General features: G+C 44.0%; 1 protein-coding gene and 1 pseudogene across 1 annotated transcript in view; one reads left to right on the top strand and one right to left on the bottom strand.

Moving 5' to 3' along the window:
- Pigu (phosphatidylinositol glycan anchor biosynthesis class U) overlaps positions 1-8,951 on the bottom strand; it is a 90,446-nt gene that overhangs the window by 45,178 nt on the left and 36,317 nt on the right. The window lies entirely within an intron of this gene.
- LOC106144221 lies at positions 1,953-2,316 on the top strand (annotated as a pseudogene).

The raw sequence follows: 8,951 nt of genomic DNA, 5'->3' as shown, positions 1-8,951 counted from the left end.
CCATCCCCCCAAGTCAATCTCACCATCCCCCCAGTCAATCTCACCATCCCCCCAAGTCAATCTCACCATCCCCCCTAGTCAATCTCACCACCTCCCCAAGTCAATCTCACCATTCCCTCAAACAGTCTATATACTTGAAACATACAGGAGTCGCCTTGGGGAAGAGAAAAGGCGAGGGACATACGTGCTTGATAGAATTAGAAGGGGATGGGGAGTGGGGGGAGGGGGAAGGAAATGGGAGGCGGGGAGGAGGCAGAAATTTTTAATAAAAAAGAGAAAGAAAAAAAGAATTAGAAGGGGATTATGACAGGCATGGAAAATAGTTTAAAGAAGGTGGGAAATGTATTAACAAAATGCATGCTTTAAAAAGCATAGGGGGGTACTAAGTGGGGAAGAAGGGGAACAAGCTGGAGGAGAGAAACGTCATGATGAAACCCTTATATGTTACTCTTAAAAATAGGTTCTTTTTTTAAAAGATGAAAAAGTAGAAAAAAAGGAACGCCAAACAATCCATTCTTCAAACCAAGACACTACAGACTAAGAACCATCATGGTGGACAGTGCAGTAAGTAGAATGGCAGAGAAGAGGGAGGTGGACGTAAAGGACAAAGAACAGAATTCCGGGAACAAGGCTGTCCCACTGCTGCAGTGAGTGATGGACAAAATCTGAAATTCAGGTACTTGCTACAACTGAGCAAAGACAGGGACAGGCCTAGCCAAGTCCTGACACAAGGGGAGGCCTCCTCCTACCTACTGAGCTGTACAGATCTGGAACTGGAACCAGGTCACCCTAAGAAAGGGAGGTGGCACCGTGGGAAAGGTGCTTTGCTTAGCTCAAAGCAAAAGTAGGCTCGGGATTCCTTGAATAACAATTTGTGGGAGATTGGCTAAGAGTGTGGAAATGCTAAAGAGAATTTCTTATTTCACCTGCTTTTCTCCATATCTGGTAGCTGGAGAAAGGAAAGGCCCATTAAGGGCTGTGAGAGCAGGGAGGCTACAGCTCCAACTCGTTCATTCAGACAGATGAGGTGAAAACACATGACCTTCACCTCCCCCTCTGCCCCAGGAGACACCAGAGAGTGGAAGAAACAGTTACCTCCTGCTCTAATTGCCTATGATCAATAAATACTTGTCTGGAACAGCTGTCTATAAGACCCAAGAGAGGAAAAAGGCTAGCAGAGGGGTAGAGAGAGCTGAGAAATGTCTTAGAAAATGTGCGCTGCAGATAAGGAGAAAGCATTCTGCCTTCCTTTCTATTATGAATGAATTAATTTAGAGACATGGTCTCTCTACATAGCCCTGGCTATCCTAGAATTCACTATGTAGACCAGCCTGTCCTTAAACTCACAGATATCCTCCTGCCTCTGACTCCTGGGTGCTAGAATTAAAGGCATCTGCCACTACACCCAGCCCTTGGATGCTATCTTAAATATTGTTTTTTTTATTAGTATTAGGGATTATAAACCAGGACCTTGGTAGGCAAGTGCTCTACCACTGAGCTACATTCCCAGTGCCTAGATGGAAATCTTAAGAAGGGAGAATCTGTCCCACCAAGCTGTCTATTAATAAGTGGCATCAAGTCCAGATGGGTACCTCAGCCCCACATTTCCTCTTACTCCAGTGTGCAAACCCAGATTCATCTCTGAAGTAAGTCAGCTCTTGCTCTCAACTATCACCAGTGTTCGCAGTCTCTTTCTTCTTGGCTCCTCCTTCTAAAACAGTGACTTATCTACAAAGACCCAGTCAGGTATGGCAGTACACAACTATAACATTGCAGGATGTCAGGAGCTCAAGGACACCTTCAGCTTAGATGAAACCAGCCTGGGCTACATGAGATCCTGTCTCAAAAACAAAAAACAAAACAAACAGAAGAAACAGTCTTTTCCCATTGCTGCTATGTCATATGGTAGCAGGGGCTCAAGTGCAATTCAAGATTGGACTCCACCCATAACTCATGGGGCTGTAATGGGCATCAATACTGCTTTACAACAAGAAGTACTGAAAACCACTCTCAACCACAATGTCCTACCATGTGGAATTCTCAGAGTTGCCAAAGCCTTAGACAAGTGCCAAGCCTATCTTTGTGTGCTTGCTTCCAGTTGTATATGTCAAGTTGGTGGAGACTCTTTGTCCCGAGCACCAAAACACACAAATTTGATGACAGCAAGAGACTAGGGGAATGGGTGGGCCTCTGCAAAATTAATCAAGAGGGGAACCCCATAAGGAGGTTGGCTGCAGTTGTGTAGTGGTTAAGGACTATGGCAAAGAATCTCTAGCCAATAACATCATTGAAGAGTTTCTCAAATGCAGGAAATGAACAAATAAACCTGGCTCATTAAAAACAACACAAAACCAAACAGACTTCTGAATGTCACATCTTATCATTCAGATTAAGTTCAAACTCCAAGAGCAAACAAGATCCTCAGTATCTTCGTTTTGTCTCTTCGGCTTTCCTGTTCACCCTTGCCTACACATCCCGCCTTCCGCCACAACACATACCACACAGGCTCTCCCACTCAGGCTCTTCCTCCTGACTGAGCTTGTCCTGTCACCTTCAGCAGCATGTGGAACACGAGCAGAGGTAACAAAAGAAGCCACAGCTAACACTGATTGCTCAGTTACTAGGTGACATGCATGTGTAGTGTCTACCTCAAGAATGTGCCAGACTCAAAGAGGCCCTGAGGAAACATCACAACAGACTTGGGAAAGAACTACCTTTAGCTCATTTTCCTGTGACACACTAAATGTCATAAAATCACATATTTTACTCATTCCACCAGTAAAGAAACCAAGGCACAGAAGCAAGTTTAAGAAACTTGAGTTGCCCAACTGCCCCAGTCCATACTTTTAACTCTTGCTAAGCAGCCTAGTCTGCTGTCTTCTAGCAATGCCGGTTTGCCCTTTCTTCCCTATCTGTTTTAGGAATTTCTCAAGGGCAATAATTCTTTTTTTTTTTTTTTTTTTTTCGAGACAGGGTTTCTCTGTGGCTTTGGAGCCTGTCCTGGAAGTAGCTCTGTAGACCAGGCTGGTTTCGAACTCACAGAGATCCGCCTGCCTCTGTCTCCCGAGTGCTGGGATTAAAGGCGTGCGCCACCATCGCCCGGCTTTTCTTTTTTTTTTTTAAAGATTTTTTTTATTTATTATGTATACAACATTCTGGCTCCGTGTATGCCCACATGCCGGAAGAGGGCGCCAGATCTCATTACAGATGGTTGTGAGCCACCATATGGTTGCTGGGAATTGAACTCAGGACCTCTGGAAGAGCAACCGGTGCTCTTAACCACTGAGCCATCTCTCCAGCCCCAAGGGCAATAATTCTTAATTTTCAATCTCTTCCACCTTTTGCAGCACACGTGATGAAAGCATAACTGAATAAATGAACATCATTCAACAATACACATGAAATCCATTTAAAAAGTACATAGCTGGGTGTGATGGCATGCCTTTAATCCCAGCACTCAGGAGCAGAAGCAGGCAGATCTCTGAGTTCGAGGCCAGCCTAGTCTAAAGGTGTGAGTTCCAAGACAGCCAGGGCTACAGAGAAACCCTGGTTCAGGGAGTGAAAAAAAAAAAAAAAAAGACAGACAGACAGAAAGAAAAACAAACACATCAGAGGGGGGAAAAAGGAAAAAAAGACAGACATAAAGAAAAGCAAGCATGTCAAAGGAAAAAAAAGACAGTCAGAAAGAAAGAAAAACAAGCACGTCTTGAGGAAGACCTCCCAGAGCATTAGAGAGGGTAATGTGGCTTGAGGAAGGCATAACACAAGCCTGACATTAGAATGGATCAGATCACCCAGAGGAGAAGTTGAGGCTCACAATGCCAGGGATGATGGCTGACACCTGAATTCTGGGGTAGAAACACGGTGCTACCCTAGCCAGTGGCCTGGGGACAGGCATGGATGGGCACACACACAACCTAAGCAGAAATAAGAGAACATATGGAGGTACAGAAAGACTTAGGAGGAACTGCTAAGTTGTGCAGAAATCTAAAAGGGGTAAGAAGAATGAAGAAGGCATTGAGTTAGGAAGAAAAGTGATTGGCACAGGGGCAGGGAAGATGAAAAGAAGGAAAAGGTTACTAAATGTTTTAGACAAACTGTGCAATAAGCAAACACTGCCAGAGTTTGCGCTGTGTCAAACATGCTGGGTGTCAGGGAGACCGTGACTCAGTTCATGTCCTCACAGCGCTCCCGGTAAACAATACAAAATATAAGACAGAAGTACTGTGGAAACAGACAAGCCCATCAGGGCTACACTTGAGTTTGGAACAGTGAGGAGGAGAGACCCAGCATCTAAGGAAAATAGCATTGGCAAAGCGGGAGGGTGAGGGTGAATGGTGTCCTAAGAACAGGGGGATGTTAACTAACCCAACAAGGCAAATGGGGAGGCTGGAAGGAGGAGCTAGAAGAATGGGCATGGGAGGCTGGGGAAATCAAGTTCAACTGATTCTCAGCTAACTAGTGAGTTCAAGGTCAGTCTAGGGTACCTAAGATTCTGTCTCAAGATGACAAACAAAGCAATAACAAAAAGAAAAACATGTGAACCATGAGGATGAAGACAAATGAAAATTTTCAAAATAATGAGTTTCAGAACCCAGAATGAGAGGCGGAAAGTTACCAGCATCCACAAGAGACACTTCACTCCCTTTTTTTCTTTTGATGCAGGGTCTCACAGAGCTCAGACTGGCCTTGGGCTTGCAACGCACTTGAGGATGACCTTGAATCTCTAATCTTCCTTTCTCTATTTTCCAAATGCTAGGACTTCAGGCATAGGCCACCAACTCTAGTTTATGCATTCATTGTTAAGGATTATATCAGCTAGTCAAGCACCCCACCAAATGTGCTACATTCCTGGCCCGTCTTTATTTATTTATTTATTTTGTGTAGAGCTAATATACTTTTTTGTTTTTTGAATTTTTTTTTCCCCCGAGACAGCATTTCTCTGTAGCTTTGGAGGCTGTCCTGGAACTAGCTCTTACAGACCTGGCTGGCCTTGAACTCAGAAATCCACCTTCCTTTGCCTCCCGAGCGCTGGGATTAAAGGCGTGCGCCACCACCACCACCTGGTTTTGCTAATATACTTGAGTAAAAGTTACAATCTTCCATCTAAAGTCTCAACAAGCAGGCAGAGATCAGAGCATAGGGTTTAGTTCCACAAATAATCAAAAGTAAATACCTACCAGACTACAACTGAAATAATGGCTAACTAGGGGGAACTGTGCCAAAAAGGATATGAGTTTTACCCCCAGATAAAACAATTTACTAGTATTTGCGAGCACAGCCCATAGAAGCACTAGGTTTCATGAGCAAAACTTCACCTTTGGCCTCGTCACAGAAACATTAGGATACATTAGCTAAGTTGATATGGGCACTGGTTGCCATATCAGGGAACGGCATTACCCAATCTAACTCTGAATATGTTTTCCAACTCTGTATCAGGGTGGGGGCCAAAACAAGCCTCTGCAAGAAGGTGCCGCTAGGGACTGCACCTTCATGATGGCCTGGGTGGGTGGCACAACAGCAGGGCAGAGCAGGAAAGAGACACAGGAACGAAACAAGGAAAAGCCAGGGGACTGACTCAGCATATGGTGAGGTGACATTCTGTTTGTGTTTTAACAAATCATGAGAAGCCAGGCAGTGGTGGCACACACAAAGTCAGGTGGAGCTCTGCTAGTTCAAGGATACCCTGGGCAGTAAGAAACTGCTCCAGTGTAAAGGAGAAACAGAGTTCACACAAAGGTGATCCCAACACTTGGAATCAGGTGCCTTTAAGCCCAACAGTAGGGAGGTGGAGACAGACGGGAGCTCAGTGAGGCAGTCTGAGGACGCGAGCAGCCCTTTGATCTGAGCACTGATGAGGTAAGAACTCTAGCAGCTGGCTGCTCTGCTCCTCTAACCCTTCAGCTTTCACACCTGATAGCTGACTCCGGTTTTTATTGTTGGGAGCAATTAGAGTTTGTGCTACACCATGGACTTAGCAAGGAATACACAGAGTCAGAGACTGGGTCACAGACAGTGACCTGTCTCAGGACAGACTGCCAGCGGGACAGACTGGATTCTGACCAAAAGAGCTGAGGTCCCATGAGACTATCAGAAAAGAAAATTGCACCAGCATCAGAGGCAACAGGAGGCGGAGGAGCAGCCAGGGACGAAGCCCAGTGCATTTACATCCCTTGGCACCTGTGCTCCCTCAACAGCACAGTCTGTGTGAAGGCAGTCCAGCCAAACCAGGGATGATGGAACTCTGAGCACCTGCTCTGTCCCAGACAGGATGTGAGCATGCCCCGTGCTCTAAAACAGGCCTTTTAGTCACGACTACCATCCAGTCTTACAGACGAGGAAAGGGAAGGTGACTGGACAGTTTCCCTCCAGACCCACTGTATCACCACACCATCTAGATCTCAGCCTCTATCTGAACCGTAATAGACAGAAGTCAGTGCAAGACTGTCTCAAAAGTCAAAAGAGACACAAGAAAGTGAATTATCCCATCTTTAGCTTTAGCATTTATGTACTGCAAGTGTGAAGTACAGAAACAAAGGTTGAGGAATGACAAACTGATTCAGTTTTACCCAATATTACAGGCATTACTATTATAGTGGAAGAGTCAACGTGGTTCAGAGAGATGTGGCTAAGACAGAATTCTTCAAATATTTTAATAGATTAGGAACACTGTGATAGTCTCTATTTATAGTGGACAAGAGTGGAAAACAAATGTCCAGCAACGGAAAGAGCCAGGCTGCAGAACAAATGTGTCAGACATGGATGGGTGGAGTGGGAAGGCTTGCTTTTTCTCTGGTGTGCTTAATTGCTTTTATTCCTACAAATGCTTGAACCACTTCTAATTTTTAAAATTAAGATTAAAGGTATAAAGAAAATGACAAGTGTGTGTTTAATGTCTGTATTACTTTAGAAAGTACACCAGCACACACAATTTATGCAGTGTTGGGAATTGGAACCAGGGCTTTGTGCATGCTAGGAAAGTGCTCTACCAAGTGAGCTACATCCCCAGCCCTTTGCATGACTTTAGGATAGGCTCTCAAAAGTAGAATAAGCCAGGTATTATAATGCACGCCTTTAGTACCAGCACTCAGGAAGCAGAGGCAGGCAGATGTCTATGGAGTTCAAGGCCAGCCTGGTCTACATAGTAAGTTCCAGAACAGCCAGAGCTACACAGAAACTCTGTCTCAAGAAAAATAAATAAATAAATATACAAACATTTTAAGGCTATTGATAAATGCCTCCCAGAAGGGTCATACAAACGTGTTAAGTCAACTGGTAATGTTCATAATGGAACATGTTACTACTATTTATTATTATTATTTTTTTTTTCGAGACAGGGTTTCTCTGTGGCTTTGGAGCCTGTCCTGGAACTCGCTCTGTAGACCAGGCTGGTCTCGAACTCACAGAGATCCTCCTGCCTCTGCCTCCCAAGTGCTGGGATTAAAGGCGTGCGCCACCATCGCCCGGCTATTAGTATTATTATTATTTTACCTGAGTAGAGGTCTTATGATGTCCAAGTTAAGCCTTCAGCATTTGAGTTCAAGGGACCCTTCTTGCTCAGCCTTCCAAGTGACTGGGATATGTATCACCATTAGTGCTGAAAATGTCACTTTTGTTTTTAGCACTGATGGTGACACATATCCCAGCTACTTAGAAGGCTGAGCAAGAAGGGCAGTTGGGTGATGGTGGTACACACCTTAATCCCAGCACTCGAGAGGCAGAGGCAGGTGAATTTCTGTGAGTTCGGGGCCAGACTGGTCTACAAGGGCTAGTTCCAGGACAGCTAGGATTCTTACACAGAGAAAACCTGTCTCAAAAACAGAAGTGCTTGTTGCAAAATGACTACAACCTTCAGAACAAGAAAATTCAAGTTATACAATACGAGTATTTTTTTTCAGCACTGGAGACTGAAGCTAGGGGCTTTATGCACCGAGCTACATCCCTGGCTGTAATATTATAAATAACCCAACAAATTAAACTAAAAGGCCTAAAGAAAAAACAACCTAAGAAATTTAGAAAAAACAATGTCTTACAAAGAGCTAAGTCATTCTTCTGTGCTTCCCTGCAAAAGGTCAGTACACTGTACATAAACAGCTCCATGATACATGATGTCACATGACCACTTCTCTTGATCTTACAAATGATTAAGCAATAGTGTTTGGAAATAAGCATTCTTATGATAGGGATATTTTATAAGAATATAAATTTAGCAAAAACTTTAAGAAATCATGAGGGCAGTAGCACAATGATTCCCCTGGTTGTAAATGCAAAAAATTAATACAAATGACAAAGCTAATTGTAGTAGTATTTAATTAGCTAAATATTAGGAAATTACCTAATATTAAATTGATTACAAATGTTCTAAGCTGGGCATGGTGGTTGAAACATACCTATAATGCCAACACTTGGAATCAAGAGACCCAGGCTGGTCTGGCCTACATCCTGAGTTTGAAGTCTATCTGGGTTACATCAAAACCTTTTCTCAAAAAGGGGGAGGGGTTGTAGAGATGGCTCAGTGGTTAAGAGAACTTGCTGCTCTTCCAGAAGATCTACGTTCAATTTCCAGCACCCACAGCCATCTCTAACTCCAGCTCCAAGGACCCAACACTCTGAAGCATAGCCCCCACATGCATATATACATAATTAAAAATTAAATCTAAAAAAGAATCTACATATATTCATTCACACAATGGAATAGTATTCAAAAAAAAAACAGGAAGATTTGGACTGGTCAAAGTGGCACACACTTTTAATCCTAGCATTCAGGAGACAGAGGCAGGTGGTGAGTTTGAGGCCAGCCTGATGAAGAGATCAAGCTTGAGATCAGGGTTAAAAAGTGAGGCTCAGGGGGCTGGAGAGATGGCTCAGAGGTTAAGAGTACTGGCTGCTCTTCCAGAGGTCCTGAGTTCAATTCCCAGCAACCACATGGTGGCTCACAACCATCTGTACTG

This window comes from Microtus ochrogaster, linkage group LG8 (assembly GCF_000317375.1).
Source record: "Microtus ochrogaster isolate Prairie Vole_2 linkage group LG8, MicOch1.0, whole genome shotgun sequence".
NCBI lineage: Eukaryota > Metazoa > Chordata > Mammalia > Rodentia > Cricetidae > Microtus > Microtus ochrogaster.
The sequence above is the reverse complement of the archived record's forward strand: the minus strand, read 5'-3'. Positions and strand labels throughout refer to the sequence as shown.